The sequence below is a fragment of the Balaenoptera physalus genome, assembly GCF_965194825.1.
Source record: "Balaenoptera physalus genome assembly, chromosome: 3".
NCBI lineage: Eukaryota > Metazoa > Chordata > Mammalia > Artiodactyla > Balaenopteridae > Balaenoptera > Balaenoptera physalus.
The window spans coordinates 103709312-103727809 of NC_138890.1; the positions used below are offsets into that span (position 1 = coordinate 103709312).

At 33.9% G+C, this 18498-nt stretch overlaps 1 long non-coding RNA gene across 1 annotated transcript in view; it reads left to right on the forward strand.

The window, feature by feature from the left end:
• LOC309659064 overlaps positions 1-17681 on the forward strand; it is a 1106759-nt gene extending 1089078 nt beyond the window's left edge. Inside the window, exon 2 of the long non-coding RNA XR_014262559.1 lies at positions 17171-17681. This is a non-coding gene — a long non-coding RNA (uncharacterized lncRNA). The remainder of the gene's footprint in view (positions 1-17170) is intronic.
• Positions 17682-18498: the final 817 nt, after the last annotated feature.

Genomic DNA, 18498 nt, shown 5'->3' on the forward strand with positions numbered 1-18498 from the left:
ATATACACACACACATACACACACATACACATACAATGGGATATTACTCAGCCATACAAAAAGAATGAAATAATGCCAGTTGCAGCGAGCGACATGGATGGACCTAGAGATTGTCATACTGAATGAAGTAAATCAGAGAAAGACAAATATCACATGATATCTATTATATGTGGAATCTAAAAAAATGGTACAAATGAACCTATTTACAAAACAGAAATAGAGTCACAGATGTAGAAAACAAACTTATGGTTACCAAGGGGGAAAGGCGGGGGTGGGAGGGATAAATTGGGAGATTGGGATTGACATATATACAATACTATATATAAAATAGATAACTAATAAGAACCTACTGTATAGCACAGGGAACTCTAATCAATATTCTGTGATGACCTATATGGGAACAGAATCTAAAAAAGAGTAGATATATGTAAATGTATAACTGATTCACTGTTCTGTGCAGCAGAAACTAACTCAACACTGTAAATCAACTATACTCCAATAAAAATTAATTTTAAAAAAATCCAAAGAAAAGACACATTGCTTTCAAAGGGTGGAGGGTGGGGAGAAAGAGGGGCAGGCGGAGACAGAGAGAGAGGGAAAGAGATAGACTGATATCTGAATTCTCACTAGAAATCATGGTACTCAGAAGTCAATGGGGTAAATATTTAGAGTGCTGAAATAAAAAGTAACGGCCAACTCAGAACTCTCTACTCAAAAAAATTGTAAAAATCCTTGAAAAATGATATTGAAATGAAGTCGTAAACTAATATTCAGACAAACAGAAAAGTTGTTGCCAGCAGGCCCATAATAAAAGAAAAAAATAAATAAAACCAAAACGTACTTCTTTGAAAAGGTCATAAAAATGAAATACCTTTGGAACAACTATTGAAAAACAAAGAGAAAAAAACCTGTCTATATCAGGAATGAAAAGAAAATCAAGGGATAGAAGGTATTATCCACTACCTCATGCAAATAAATTTCACAGTTTTTATAAATTGGAAAAAAATAGTTAGCTCTTTCTCTCTCTCTCTCTCTCACACACACACACACACACACACACACACACAGTCAGGACCTGATGGCATCACCAGTGAAAGTACTCCTTGGCAACATCTATTGAAGGTGAGCATCTATTGATACGTACCCTATGATCCAGCAATTCCACTCTTAGGTTCACACCAAATAGAAATGTGTACCTATCCTCACCAAAAGACATGGATTGGAATGCTCTCACCAACATTATGCTTAATATCCATTTTGGAAGGATTCAATAGCCATCAGTTTTACAGTATAATAAATAAATTATGGTATATTCACCCAATTATATACTACACAAAAATAATAATAAAATATAACTGCATACAGAAATATCCATGAATCTCACAAACATGTTAAGTAAACTACACTAAGCACAAAAGAATACATAGTGTATTATATCAAGTACAAAATCTAACTATAAAATAATTTTACTTATTAAAGTACCAAAAATAATCAATGGCATTAGTAGTCCAGTAATAATTAATCAAGGCGTAGGTGTTTAGCAAACAGAAAGAAGCATGATAATATTTGGGGGTATTAAAATATTTTGATACTGTGTATATCAAATTTAAAATTAAGTTTTAAAAAACCTCCTCTGAGACAGACAAAAGATTCAAATTAATTTTACAGATAAAACAAAAATCTGGAGTTTGTTATAGTTTAATAATCATCACTGATTTGGATTATCAATCACATCTATTGATCTTTTACATTTTATGTATAAGCATATGCTTTGCAATTTTGAAAGGGCTATATGACATCGTTTTATAATGTTTTTGTAACATCAAATTCCTTGTATATTTACCTAATAAATAGCTGTTCAAAACAAGAATTAAATTTTATAATATCATTTATAATAAATCATCAATAAAACAAAAATTATAGAGAGCAAGCAGTGATTTTAAAGTTTAGTACATCTCTTCCTTTCTTTTTTTAATGCCTGACATATCTGTATCAGAATTTTCATTGTTCAAGTCTTCAAAAACTGCAAATCTTTCAAGCACTAGGAGAGGTCTTTGAAAACAACATACTCTTCTATTATTTTCCACTTTACAAGTCCACTTCCCTTCCCCCTCCCTATAAGGGCCCCAAACCCTTCAGGCCTTGAATCATGTCACTATGATTCCAGCTAAAGGGAACTGGAGAGCACTCCCCTGGGTTCCTATTAACACCTGCTACTTAATCAGCCAGAGGGGCTGTTGGTGACTGATGGCATATAGTTCCATCCATCCCTTCTCCTTCCCTCCCCAGTGGCTGTACCACCATTGTAGCCATCCCAGCCTGGGGAGTGAGAGTAACAGAGATTGGGCAACACAGAGAGTTGGAGAAATATATCCAATTGTTCAAAAGCTGGAATTTGTTAATAGTAAATTCCCAGTTATAAACTTGCAAACCAAGAACATGCAGCCATGGAATGTATTAGCTGAAAATCTGTAATTTTTCAGCCTTCAGATTCATAAATATTTCAGGTATTGTACAACTACAGCAGCAAACAGTAATAGAGACTTCCCTGGATAGAAGGTTGCTACAGATAAGAGGTATGTGGCTAAGCGTAGGGGGTCTTACATTTTGAACGAGGAATAAGTTTAACAGTGCAGCCATCTCTAATTTAGACTGTTTTCTTAATCTGCTGCCAGGGGACCATGCTGAGTGATTCACAGTAATGAATTCCACCTGGATGCTCTGTAAATCTGAAAAGGAGAACTAACTGCAGCCTTGTAACTGTTGTTACCACAGATCTGGTTGAGTGAGCTCTAATTTGATCATTAAGTGACCATCCCACCAAGGAACCATGAGAAATGCTTGGAGACTGCCATTTCAGGATAGCACAAGAAAGACTACTTATTTAAATAAGATTATTATGAAATATAATGATCTATATTGAGGGAAAAAAACCCAGGAACATTTGTAGAACAACAAAAATAAGTTAATACTAAATATTTAATCTTGAACCAGTGGATCATAGAGTTAGTTTAATGGGATCAGTATTTTCAAAAAATAAAAAAAATGTAATATACATTTTTATAACAGATAAGAACGGTTTACTAAAATTATTTTAACATCATTATACAATTGATGGCAGTTAACTCACCAATGATGACTATAATACTTGTAGCGTCTGGCCTTACATAAAGAGTACACTAAAGTATACATTATAATATATTGCATAATAAAATATACCAAGTAAATAGCATTTTTACAGATGCAGAATGTATATGTCACCATTGCATAACTACAGTAATGAAAGGCTAACCATATCCTGGAAACCACAAATTGAGCTGTATGGCTTGAATTTATTTCTATCTGAAACTGTGGTCAGCATCTTAATAAAGTACTTTGAGAACAAGGCCATGGACACCACTCTGCTTCTGCTGCTTTATCAAGGTCCTTGGGAACCAGCCTGTAATAAGTCCTGACACAAAATAGACCATTGGTTGATCTTGCTGCTCCCTGTACTGAAATTAATTTTCCATCCATTCTTTGTTACAAATTCTTGTTCACTTTAGTGGATATTTGTTGTATTTTCTTGTCCATTTTCCCTACTTCTGACAAAAGAACAAATACAAAATGCATGTTTCTCTGGATAACCACCTCTCCCCTATTTGCGGTCCTTGTAGTTCGAGTGATCATTTGGGATATAGTTCGAATTTGCCAACATCAGCTAAATGAGACAATAAAGAATAAACTCATCCATTCATTAATTTATTCATGTATTTATTCACTGATTTTTGCTTAGAAAGTTCTTGGTTCAATTTCAGTTGAATCTTAATAATATCCTGCTCTACAACTGTATAAACCTCATGTTTCCAATAGCCCTGGAAACAGGATTTTGATACCCAGATTTGTCAGTTTGTGCATAGGTGCATATACATGCTTATGTAGATACCCTGAAAGACATATAGAGCAAATTATCAACCCCGTGGTTATTTATTTTGTGAATAAGATTTTTTAATTTATGTAGTATTTTATAAAAATTATGGATGTATATATTCTGATTAATTTTACAAAGTAAGACCTATTTTCAGTCAATGTTGAGTATAATTTTTAGTAGATCAATAAAGGAATTGGCTCTCTCAAGGGAGAATGAATTCTTGTTATGGGAAATGTATTAGCAAAGGCTGGTCATTCCTTCGTGGGTATTTGGTAGTGTGGAATCTCACTAAAGATAGTAGTCAGATTAGATGGTCTTTGATATTCCTTTCAACACAGGTATTTCGTGATTCATAAGCTCATATTTGTATAGATTATAGAACACTAGGCACCATGGAGAAATGAAAAAGAAATAATGAGCAAGTACTCTGCTTTAGAATTTAAAATAGACTTAGGTAAAGTCAAATAGAAAATAATACAAAAGTAAATCAAAGTAATATGTCAACAAATAAAATGATACATTTCTAGCTGAATATATAAATGCTAAAGAGATTTTTCACAAAGGTATTTACCGAATAAGATTTCTAGGAGAATTCTGAGTCCAGTCACAGTGATGATATATTAACTTCAGTAATTCTTCTGCAACTCTGGTCCCTCAAACTTTTCAATTTCCATTACTTTTCCCATTCTCCACCTATATTACCCACAAACATAGTTTAAACCACTTTATCTCTTGGATCCACTGATATCAGAAGATACACAGCAGATTTTTTCCCAACTCAGTAAATGTCAACTCCAAATCCTAATGGGTGTGTATTTAAAATATACATATAGTCTAATCTCTTACAATCAACTAACAGACTTATTGAAAAAACAGACAAATCTACTATCATACTTGAAGACTTTAACACTTCTCTCTCAATAATAAGTAGAATAATATGGAAAAAATATAAGGATATAAAAGACTGCAACATTTCCACCATTATGACCCAACTTATTATTTTTAAGAGCAGCTTTTAGTTTTACAACAAAATTGAGAGGAAAGTACAGATATTTCCTATCAACCTACTGCCCCACACATGCATAGCCTCCCCCATTACCAACATCATTCACTAGAATGGTACATTTTTACCAAGAATGAACCTAGATTGACACATCATAATCACCAAAGTCCATACACTTTAGGGTTTACTCTTGGTGTTGTATATTCTATGGATTTAGAAAAAGTAGAATGACATATAGCCATTATTATTTATATCATACAGAGTATTTTCACTGTCCTAAAAATTCTCTGCCTATTCATTTCTCCCACCCTGCTGTACCCTATTAACTGCTGATCTTTTTATTGTCTCCATAGTTTGCCTTTCCTAGAATGTCATATAGTTGGAATCATACAGTATATATCCTTGACAAATTAACTTATTTTACCTAGTAGTATGCATTTAAGTTTTCTTTGTCTTTTCATGGCTTAATAGCTCACTTATTTTTAGCATTTAATATTAATCCGTTGTCTGGATAGATCACAGTTTATCTATTTACCTACTGAAGAATATCCTGGGTTGCTTCCAAGTTTTGGAAAATATGAATACAGCTACTATAAACATCTGTGTGCAGGTTTTTGTGTGGATAAGTTTTTAACTCCTTAAGTAAATACCAAGCGGCACAATTGCTGGATCATATGGTAAGAGTATGTTTAGTTTTGTAAGAAATTGCCAAACTATGACCCAATTTATTGCACATTATTTTCAGCTATGGCAGCAAACATGTTCTTTTCAAGTGCATATGGACTTAGCAAAATAGACCATATGTTGAACCATAAAACATATCTCAATCAAGTCTAAAAGATGGAAATTATAAAGGGTATAGTTTCCGACTTACACAATTTTAATCAAAATAAATAAAATATATCTAGTAATTCTCAAATGGTTAAAGATTAAACAATATAACCTAGGAGTCACAGTAAAGTATGAAAAATTTAAAGTATTTTAAAACAAATGATATTAAAAAGACAATGTATAAAAAAACTGTGAAATGCTGATAAGCAAGTGGAAAAAGGAAAACTGTAGTTTTCAATACTTTTGTTAAAAAATAAATCTTCTAGTCCTCCTTCTTAAAATGTTACAAGAAAAGTGCAAAATAAACAAAGATAAGTAAAAAGAATAAATACATAGGTAAGTAGCATATATCACTGGGATAGAAAACAGGTAGACAGCATAGAAAATCAAGAAAGCCAAAAGTTGATTCTTCAAAAAGAATAATAAAATTAATAACCCTTTGCAAGACTGATCAAGTAGAAAAGAAGAATAAATGAAGCATATCAACAATAAAGATAGACTATCACCATAAATCTTTAGATTACTTCATGTTAGGTTATTAATGTTCATTGACATTTAATGATTATTACTGTAATACATTTAATTAGACAAAATTCTTAAAAACTAGAGCAAAATTTATTTAAAATATTAATAATTAGAATCAAGCAATATGTAAAAAATAATATATCAATACTCTGATAGATTAAACGAAAATATTACTCATAGTTCCTTCCATCAAGAGGTCTTAGACTTCTTTCCTTTCCATAAGAAATGGATCATATTTTCCACTAAGTAACTTTCTCAGTCTGTTTTCTGTCCATAGAAATTTGGTAACACACAGGCAATTCTGATGCAGTCACATGAGTGAGTCCAGGCAAAACCAACAGAAAACCACCCCACTAACACACAAATTGTAAGCAATGATAAATCATTGTTTTAAGTCACCGCATTTTGGAGTATTTTCTTATACAGCCCTAGATAACTGATAGAATGAAAAGATGAAGTAAAAGTCTTTATTTGTGGATAACATAATTGTCCATGTGGAAATCCTAGGATATACACAAAAGCTACTAGAACTAATAAGTGAAGTTAGTAACATTACAGGATACAAGACCAATATAGAAAAATCAATTTTGTTTCTAGCAGCGGACAACTGAAATTGAAATTAGATACAGAATACCATTTATAACAGCATAAAAGTATAAATCTTAAGGATAATTCCAACAAAAGATGTGTAAAACCTGTGTAATGACAGAATATAAAAAATGTTGAGAAAAATTCAAAAGACCTAAATAATGGAAAAGCATACTGTGTTCATGATCTCATGCTTCAAAATTGTTAAGATGCTAATTCTTTCTTGATCAATCTACTGATTCAATGTAGTGATGTAGTTCTAATTAATATCCAGAAAATATTTTTGAAGAAATTGACAAACAGATTCTAAAATTTGGATGAAAATCCGAAGACTCTAGAATAATCAAAACAATTTTTAAAAAGAACTAAGTTGGATAATTTACATTACCTGACCTCAATATGTATTAAAAAATTATTATAATAAGGCAATATGATTTTAGCATGATAATAGATCACTGGGGCTGCATAAAGTCAAGAAATAGACCCACACGTGTACTATATGTGGATATTTGACAAAGTTGCAAAGGAAACTAAGTGGAAGAAAGATAATGTTTTTAACATGTATTGCTGAAACCATTAGATATCTATATAAAATAATAAATAAATTAATTCCTTTAATCCACATTTAATGCCATATAAAAAATTATTCAAAATGGGTCATAGACCTAATTGTAAAACCTAAAACCATACAATTTTAAAGGGGGAAACAGAATAGAAATTATTTTTAAGCTTAAGCAGATGTTTCCTGAATATGATATCAAAATCATGCTTCATAAAATACATAAATGAAATATTAGACTATCAAAATAAGAACTTATGCTCTGTGAAAGTTACTCTTTAAAAAAACAGAAAGAAAAGCCAAACACTAACATATTAAATATTTGTAAACAGTATATCTGAAAAAGGAATTGTATCAAGGATATATAAAGAACACCCAAACTCAATAGAACAAACACACAAATAAATTTGCAAAAAAATAATGAGCATACTTCCAGTTTCCATTTCCACATGTGAGGACCTGGACATTGTCACTCTATTCAAATAACAAGTAAAAGCTGAAAAGACTAAAAAATTAACACTCACCTTGGGTCAATAAAAGACGAGAGGACATAGGGCAAACCACTGTTCCCAAGTGGTTGGAAATACAGACAAGCAAATACAAGGAGTCTTGGCTTACCAGAGCAGAACTATGTCAGCTCTAGCTATCCTATCCCACCTGAGCAGGTTGGAAAAAACCTGAGAAACTCTGGGCAGTTTACATTCCAGAGGCACAGGTTTGCTAAAAGTCACTTCCTAAAACCTCACACTTCACCACCACATAGCTAAAGTCCTATTTATAAAAGTTCCTTTACCTAGTATATCATGTGCAACTACTGAGAAAAAAAAATTACAAGGCATGCCAAAAGGCAGAAAATACAATATGAAGAGACAGAGCAAACATTAGAACCAGATATGGCAGAGATGTTGGAAATGGCAGAGTGAGAATTTAAAACAACTGTAATTAATATTCTAAGGTCTCTAATGGATAAAGTAGATAGCAGGCAAGAGCAGATGGTCAATGTAAGCAGGGAGATGGAAACTCTAAGATAAGTAAAAAGAAATGCTAGAGGTAAAAAACATTAACAGAAATGAAGAATGCCTCTAATGGGCTCATTAGTAGACTGGATGCAAGTGAGGAAATAATCTCTGAGCTAGAGGACCTATCAATAGGGTCTTTGAAAACCTAAAGCAGAGACAAAAACTGGAAAAAATATTAAAAAGCAGAACAGATGACAAAGGACTACAAGACAACTACAAAAGGTGTAACATTTGTATAATGGGAGTACTAGAAGGAAAAGAGAGAAAACAGAAATATTTGAAACAATAATGCCTGAGAATTTTCCCAAATTAATGTCTGGCACCAAACCATAGATCCAAGAATCTCAGAGAACACCAAGCAGGACAAATGCTCCCCTAGCCCCACCAAATTACAACTAGACATATTATTTTCAAACTTCAGTAAAATCAAAGATTTAAAAAAAATTCTGAAAGACATCAGAGGGAGAAAATATCTTACCTATAGAGGAGCAAAGATAAGAACTGCACCCTGCTTATCCTCTGAAACCATGCAAGAAAGAAGAGAATGGAGAGAAATATTTGAAGTGTTGAGAGAAGAAAACTACCAACCTAGAATTCTGCACCTTGCAAAGTTATCCTTCAAAAGTGAAAATGAAAAAAAAAAAAAGTCTTGTTCAAATAAACAAAAACTAAGGAAATTTGTTGCCAGTAAACCTGCCTTGCAAAAAATGTTAAAAGAAGTTCTTTAGAGGAAAGGAAAAAGCATAAATCAGAAACTCAGATCTACATAAAGAAAGGAAGATCAATGAAGAAGACATAACTAAAGGTAAAACTAAAACTCTTATTTTTCTTGTTTTTAATTAATCTAACAGAAATAATTAATAATTAATAATAATAATTTGAACTCTGTTCAAAATAATACCAACAATGTATTTCATTATGTATGCTTATATATAAGTGAAATAAATAACAGCAATCATAGAAGGGACAGGGTAGGAATTATGATTATTTTGTTATCATAAGGCACTCACACCATCTGTGAAGTGGTATAGTATCATTTGAAAGTGGATGTGGATTAGCTGTAAATGTATATTGCAAACTCTAGGGCAACCACTAAAATTTTCTAAAAAAGGACAGAAAATGGAATTATATCAAATTCTCAGTTAAAACCACAAAAGTCAGGAGAAGAGTAAAGGACAAAAATAGAAACAAAAACAAAGGCAATAAATAGAAAATAGTAATGAATATGAAATATGGCAAATATTAATTCAACTGTATCAATAATCACTTTGAAAGTCAATGGTTGTCAAAGATAGAGATCGACAGAGTGGCTCAAAAAACAAGACTGAACTCAATGTTATTTATAAGAAACATACTTTAAATATAAAAACACATATAGATTAAAATTAAATGGATGGAGAAAACATATATCATGCCAATATTTCAAAATCTCAAAAGAATGAAGGAATATTTATATTGAGCTCAGGAAGAGTACACATCAGGTAAAGAAAGTTATTAGGGATAAAGAAAAGCATTACATAATGATAAAGTGGTCAATTCTCCAAGAAGCCATAACAATCCTTAAAATGTATGTGTCTAACAATAGAGTGTCAAACCACATGAGGCAAAAACTAATACAACTGCAAGGAGAAATAGATGAATCTACTATTATATTGGAGACATCAAACCCCTCTATCAGAAAAGGACAGATCCTGAAGGCAGAACATATGTAAGGAAAGCTAAACTCAACACCACAATCAATCAATGGGATATAATTGACATCTATAGATTAATTCATCCAACAAGAGCAGAAGTCCCAATATTCTCAAGCTCACACGGAACATTCACCAGATAGACCACATTTTGGGCCATAAAACACACCTTAACAAATATGAACACACGGAACATTCACCAGATAGACCACATTTTGGGCCATAAAACACACCTTAACAACTATGAAGAAAAGAAATCACACAATCGCTAGTCTCAGACTACAATGGAATTTAACTAGAATAACAGAAAGAAAATTGGACTATGCTAAAAATATGTGAAGATTAAACAATATACTTCTAAATAACACATGGATCAAAGAAGAAAACTCAAGAGTATTTTGAAAATTCTGAAATTTTGAACTGTATAAAAACTTTTTTAAAACCCAATTTATCAAAATTTGTGGGATGCATTGAAAGCACTAATTAGAGTGAAATTTATAGCAGAGAAGGCATATAGTAGAAAATAAGAAAGATGTAAAGTCAATCATCTGAGAGTTCACTTTAGGAAACTAGAAAAACACAAGCAAATTAAATCCAAAGAAAGCAGAGGAAAATAAGTAATAATAACTGGAACAGAAATCAATGAATTTAAATGGAATCAATAGAGAAAATCAATGAAACCAAAAGCTGGATCCTTGAAAAGATCAACAAAATAAATAAGCCTGTAGCCAGGCTAACAAGAAAAAAAAAGAGAGAGGACACAAATTACTAGTATCAGAAACTAAGGAGGGCACACCACTAAAGATCCTATGGACATTAAAAAGATAAAAAGGAATACTATGAACTCTATGTCCACAAATTTGATAACGTATATGAAATAGACCAATTCTTTGAAAGACACAATCTGCCAAAAGTCACAAGAAAGAAATAGACAATCTTAATAGGCCTCTATTAAAGAAACTGAATGAATAATTAATAACCTTCCAAAACAGAAAGCATATTGTCCAGATGGTGTCCCTGGTGAATTCTACCAAACATTTAAGGAAGAACTTATACCTATTCTCTACAATCTCTTTCATAGATAGAGAGGAAATACTTCCTAATTCATTCTGTGAGTCCAGCATTATCTTATGACCAAGACCAGGCAAAGACATTACAAAAAAACTAAAACCCACTGTCTCCCACAAACATATATGCAAAAATTCTCAACAAAATATTAGCAAATTGAATCCAACAAGTTAAACAAAGAATTATCCACCTCAACCAAGTGGAGTTTATCTCTGATATGCAATTCTATTCCAACATTCAAAAATCAGTCAATGTAATCCATCACATCAGTAGGCTAAAAAGGAATATCACAGGCTTATATCAATAAAAGCATAAAAATTTGACAAAATCAAACACCAGTTCATTATTAAAAACTCAGTAAACTAGGAATAGAGGGGAACTTCCTCAACTAAATTGAGAGTATCTACAAAAATCCTACAGCTACCATCATACTTAATGGTGAGAAATCTGAGCTTTCTCACTAAGATGAGAAAAAAGGCAAGGATGTCTCCTCTCACCAGTCCTTTTCAACATCATACTGGAAGCTCTAGCCAATGCAATTAGGCAAGCAAAGGATAAAAATGGTAAACAAGCGCCTGGAGCCAGCAGCAGCGGCAGCAGCTGAGGTGGCTGCGGGAGAGGAGCAGCCACCAGGCGTGAAGGGGGACAATGGCTGCACTCTGGTGCAGGTGCTCTGCAATGAGACAGTAAATGCATCTGCCATGAGCTACTGTAGGGTAATATCTGGACTGGGCTCCTGGACCCTTGGATTTTTGGCTGCCGACAAGTTCCTGGATCAACTTGGTGAAAACAGCTTATGCATCCAGAGTCAAGGATCTGGAGCTGGTGGGAACTAGATTCACCTCCTAGATCCATACCCAGTGGCTGACAGGGTCTTTCTGCTCTGGCCGGTGTCAGGTCTGTGCCTCTGAGGTGGGAGAGCCAAGTTCAGGACACTGGTCCATCAGAGACCTCCCAGCCCCACATAATATCAAACAACACAAACTTTCCCAGAGATCTCCATCTCAACGTTAAGACCCAGTTCCCCTCAACAACCAGCAAACTACACTGCTGGACACCGTATGCGAAACAACTAGCAAGACAGAAACACAACTCCATCCATTAGGTCACAGACACCCCAAAACACACCACCAGACGTGGGCTTGCCAACCAGAAGGACAAGATCCAGCCTCATCCACCAGAACACAGGCATCAGTCTGCTCCACCAGGAAGACTACACAACCCACTGAACCAACTTTAGCCACTAGGGGCAGACACCAAAAACAATGGGAACTACGAAAATGCAGCCTGAAAAAAGGAGACACCAAACACAGTAAGTTAAGCAAAATGAGAAGATAGAGAAACACAGCAGATGAAGAATCAAGGTAAAAACCCACCAGACCAAACAAATGAAGAGGAAATAGGCAGTCTACCTGAAAAAGAATTCAGAGTAATGAGAGTAAAGATGATCCAAAATCTTGGAAATAGAATGAAGAAAATACAAAAAATGTTTAACAAGGACCTAGAAGAACTAAAGAGCAAACAAACCATGAGGAACAACACAATAAATGAAATAAAAAATTCTCTAGAAGGAATCAATAGCAGAATACTGAGGCAGAAGAACGGGTAAGTGACCTGGAAGACAAAATAGTGGAAATAACTACCGCAGAGCAGAATAAAGAAAAAAGAATGAAAAGAATGGAGGACAGTCTCAGAGACCTCTGGGACGACAGTAAACGCAACAACATTCGAATTATAGGGGTCCCAGAAGAAGAACAGAAAAAGAAAGGGACTGAGAAAATATTTGAAGAGATTATAGTTGAAAACTTCCCTAATATGGGAAAATAAACATTCAATCAAGCGCAGGAAGCACCGAAAGTCCCAAACAGGATAAATCCAAGGAGAAACATGCCAAAACACATATTAATTAAACTTTCAAAAATTAAATACAAAGAAAAAATATTAAAATCAGCTAGGGAAAAACAACAAATAACACACAACAGAATACCCATAAGGTTAACAGCCAATCTTTCAGCAGAAACACTGCAAGCCAGAAGGGAGTGGCAGCACATATTTAAAGTGATGAAAGGGAAAAACCTACAACCAAGATTACTCTACACAGCAAGGATCTCATTCAGATTCGATAGAGAAATGAAAACCTTTACAGACAAGTAAAAGCTAAGAGAATTCAGCACCACAAAACCAGCTTTACAACAAATGCTAAAGAAACTTCTCTAGGCAGCAAAAACAGGAGAAGGAAAAGACCTATAATAACAAACCCAAAACAATTAAGAAAATGGTAATAGGAACATACATATCGATAACTACCTTAAATGTAAATGGATTATATGCTCCAACCAAAAGACATAGACTGGCTGAATGGATACAAAAACAAGACCTGGATATATGCTGTCTATGACACACAACAGACATAAGGAAACATACAGACTGAAAGTGACCAGATGGAAAAAGACATTCCATGCAAATGGAAATCAAAAGAAAGCTGGAGTAGCAATTCTCATATCAGAAAAAATAGACTTTAAAATAAAGATTATTACAAGAGACAAAGAAGGACACTACATAATGATCAAGGGATAAATCCAAGAAGAAGATATAACAATTGTAAATACTTATGGACCCAACATAGGAGCACCTCAATACATAAGGCAAATGCTAACGCCATATAAGGGGAAATCGACAGTAACACAATCATGGTAGGGGACTTTAACACCCCACTTTCACTGATGGACAGATCATCCTAAATGAAAATAAGTAAAGAAACAAAAGCTTTAAATGATACATTAAACAAGATGGGCTTAATTGATATTTATAGGACATTCCATCCAAAAACAACAGAATACAATTTCTTCTCAAGTGCTCATGGAACACTCTCCAGGATAGATCATATCTTGGGTCACAAATCAAGCCTTAAAAAATTTAAGAAAATTGAAATCGTATCAAGTACCTTTTCTGAACACAATGCTAGGAGACTACATATCAATTACAGGAAAATATCTGTAAAAAATACAAACACATGGAGGCTAAATAATACACTAGTACATAACCAAGAGATAACTGAAGAAATCAAACAGGAAATCAAAAAATACCTAGAGAAAAATGACAATGAAAACACGATGATCCAAAACCTATGGGATGCAGCAAAAGCAGTTCTAAGGGGGAAGCTTATAGCTATACAAGCCTACCTCAAGAAACAAGAAAAATCTCAAATAAACAATCTAACCTTACACCTAAAGGAACTAGAGAAAGAAGAACAAACAAAACCCAAAGTTAGCAGAAGGGAAGAAATCATAAAGATCAGAGCAAAAATAAATGAAATAGAAACAAAAAAAAACAGCAAATATCAATAAAACAAAAAGCTAGTTCTTCAAGAATAAACAAAATTGATAAGCCATTAGCCAGACTCATCAAGAAAAAGAGGGAGAGGACTCAAATCAATAAAATTAGAAATGAATAAGGAGAAGTTACAACAGACACTGCAGAAATACAAAGCATCCTAAGAGACTACTACAAGCAAGTCTATGCCAATAAAATGGACAACCTGGAAGAAACTGACAAATTCTTAGAAAGGTATAACCTTCCAAGACTGAACCAGGAAGAAAGAAAATATGAACAGACCAATCACAAGTAATGAAATTGAAACAGTGATTGAAAATCTTCCAACAAACAAAAGTCCAGGACCAGATCGCTTCACAGGTGAATTCTATCAAACATTTAAAGAGCTAACACCCATCCTTCTCAAACTCTTCCAAAAACTACAGAGGAAGGAACACTCCCAAACTCATTCTATGAGGCCAACATCACCCTGATACCAAAACCAGACAAAGATACTACAAAAAAAGAAAATTACAGACCAATATCACTGATGAATATAGATGAAAAAATCCTCAACAAAATACTAGCAAACAGAATCCAACAACACATTAAAAGGATCATACACCACGATCAAGTGGGATTTATCCCAGGGATGCGAGGATTCTTCAATATACACAAATCAATCAATATGATACACCATATTAATAAATTGAAGGATAAAAACCATATGATCATCTCAATAGATGCCAAAAAAGCTTTTGACAAAATTCAACACCCATTTATGATAAAAACTTGCCAGAAAGGGGGCATACAGGGAAACTACCTCAACATAATAAAGGTCATATACGACAAACCCACAGCAAACATCATTCTCAATGGTGAAAAACTGAAAGCAGTTCTTCTAAGATCAGGAACAAGACAAGGATGTCCACTCTCCCCACTATTATTCAACATAGTTTTGGAAGTCCTAGCCACGGCAATCAAAGAAGAAAAAGAAATAAAAGGAATCCAAATTGGAAAAGAAGAAATAAAACTGTCACTGTTTACAGATGACATGATACTATACATAGAGAATCCTAAAGATGCCACCAGAAAACTGCTAGAGCTATTCAATGCATTTTGTAAAGTAGCAGGATACAAAATTAATGCACAGAAATCTTGTATTCCTATACACTAATTATGAACAATCTGAAAGAGAAATTAAGGAAACATTCCCATTTACCATTGCAACAAAAAGAATAAAATACCTAGAAATAAACCTACCTAGGGAGTAAAAAGACCTGTATGCAGAAAACTATAAGACACTGATGAATGAAATTAAAGATGATACCAACAGATGGAGAGATATACCATGCTCTTGGATTGGAAGAGTCAATACTGTGAAAATTACTATACTACCCAAAGCAACCTACAGATTCAATGCAATCCCTATCAAGTTACCAATGGCATTTTTTACAGAACTAGAACAAAAAATCTTAAAATTTGTATGGAGACACCAAAGACCCCGAATAGCCAAAGCAGTCTTGAGGGAAAAAAACGGAGCATGAGGAATCAGATTCCCTTACTTCAGACTAAACTACAAAGCTACAGGAATCAAGACAATATGGTACTGGCACAAAAACAGAAACATAGATGAATGGGAAAAGATAGAAAGCCCAGAGATAAACCCACGCACCTATGGTCAGCTAATCTATGACAAAGGAGGCAAGGATATACTATGGAGAAAAGACAGTCTCTTCAATAAGTGGTGGTGGGAAAACTGGACAGCTTCATGTAAAAGAATGAAATTAGAATACTCCCTAACACCATACACAAAAATAAACTCAAAATGGATTAAAGACCTAAATGTAAGGCCAGGCACTATAAAATTCTTAGAGGAAAACATTGGCAGAACACTCTATGAGATAAATCACAGCAAGATCCTTTTTGACCACCTCCTAGAGAAATGGAAATAAAAACAAAAATAAATAAATGGGCCCTAATGAAACTTAAAAGCTTTTGCACAGCAAAGGAAACCATAAACAAGACAAAAAGACAGCCCTCTGAATGGGTGAAAATATTTGCAAATGAAGCAACAGACAAAGGATTAATCTCCAAAATTTACAAGCAGCTCAATATCAAAGAAACAAACAACGCAGTCCAAAAATGGGCAGAAGACCTAAATAGACATTTCTCCAATATGATATACAGATTGTCAACAAACACATTTCTCCAAACAAGATATACAGATTGCCAACAAACACGTGAAAGGATGCTCAACATCACTAATCATCAGAGAAATGCAAATCAAAGTTACAATGAGGTATCACCTCACACCAGTAAGAATGGATATTATCAAAAAATCTACAAACAATAAATTCTGGAGAGGGTGTGGAGAAAAGGGAGCCCTCTTGCACTGTTGGTGGGAATGTAAATTGACTGGAGAACAGTATGGAGGTTCCCTAAAAAACTAAAAATAGAACTACCATATGCCCCAGTAATCCCACTACTGGGCATATATCCTGAGAAAACCATAATTGAAAAAGAGTCATGTACCAAAATGTTCACTGCAGCTCTATTTACAATTGCCAGGCCATGGAAACCACCTAAGTGCCCATCAACAGATGAACGGATAAAGAAGATGTGGCACATATATACAATGGACTATTACTCAGCCATAAAAAGAAATGAAATTGAGTTATTTGTAGTGAGGTGGATGGACCTAGAGTCTGTCATACAGAGTGAAGTAAGTCAGAAAGAGAAAAACAAATACCGTATGCTAACCCATATATATGGAATCTAAAAAAAAAAATATATATATATATATATAGTTCTGAAGAACCTAGGGGCAGGACAGGAATAAAGACGCAGATGTTGAAAATGGACTTGAGAACATGGGGCGGGGGAAGTGTAAGCTGGGATGAAGTGAGAGAGTGTCATGGACATATATTCACTAGCAAATGTGAAATAGATAACTAGTGGGAAGCAGCCGCATAGCACAGGGAGATCAGCTTGGTGCTTTGTGACCACCTAGAGGGGTGGGATAGGGAGGATGGGAGGGAGAAGCAAGAGGGAGGAGATATGGGGATATATGTATATGTATAGCTGATTCACTTTGTTATAAAGCTGAAACTAACACACCATTGTAAATCAATTATACTCCAATAAAGATGTTAAAATAAAAACAGAAAAGAAATGAGCCCCTTGAGGACAGGGATTATGTTTCATCCATCTTGTATCCCGGGCCCCAGTGCTCAGCCTTGGGCTCAATAAACATTTGTTAAATGAAAAAATAAAATAAAATGTAGACAAATGGGAAGAAAAGAAATAAAGAAATAAAACTATCTTTATTCACTGATGACGTGATCATCTATGTAGAAAAATTGAAAGAACTGACAGAAAATCTCCTGGAATTAATAAGCAATGTTGCATGATACAAGGTTAATATACAAAAGTGAGTTGCTTTCCTATCTACTGGCAATGAACAAGAGGAATTTAAAAGTTAAAAAAACCACAACACCATATATATTAGCATCCAAAGAATGAAATGCTTAGGTACAAATCTAACTAAATACATACAAGATATAAGAGGAAAACTACAAATCTGATAAATGAAATCAAGTAAAACTAAATAAATGGAGAGATATTCCCTTTTCATGGACAGAAAGACTCAATACTGTCAATATGTTAGTTCTCCCCAATTTGATCTACATTCAGTGCAATCCCAAATAAAATCCTAGCAAGTTATTTTGTGGATATCAGCAAACTGATTCTAAAGTTTCTTTGGAGAGGAAAAAGAATCATAATAGCCTACACAATATTGAAGGAGAAGAACAATATTAAAGTCAGGTTATGCTACCTGACTTCAAAATTTACTATAAAACTATAGAACTCAAGAGAGTGTGCTATTGTTGCAAGAATAAACAAATGGAGAAATGGAACAGAACAGAGAACTCAGAAATATACCCCATAAATACAGTCAACTGATTACTGATCTTTGACAAAGGACCGAA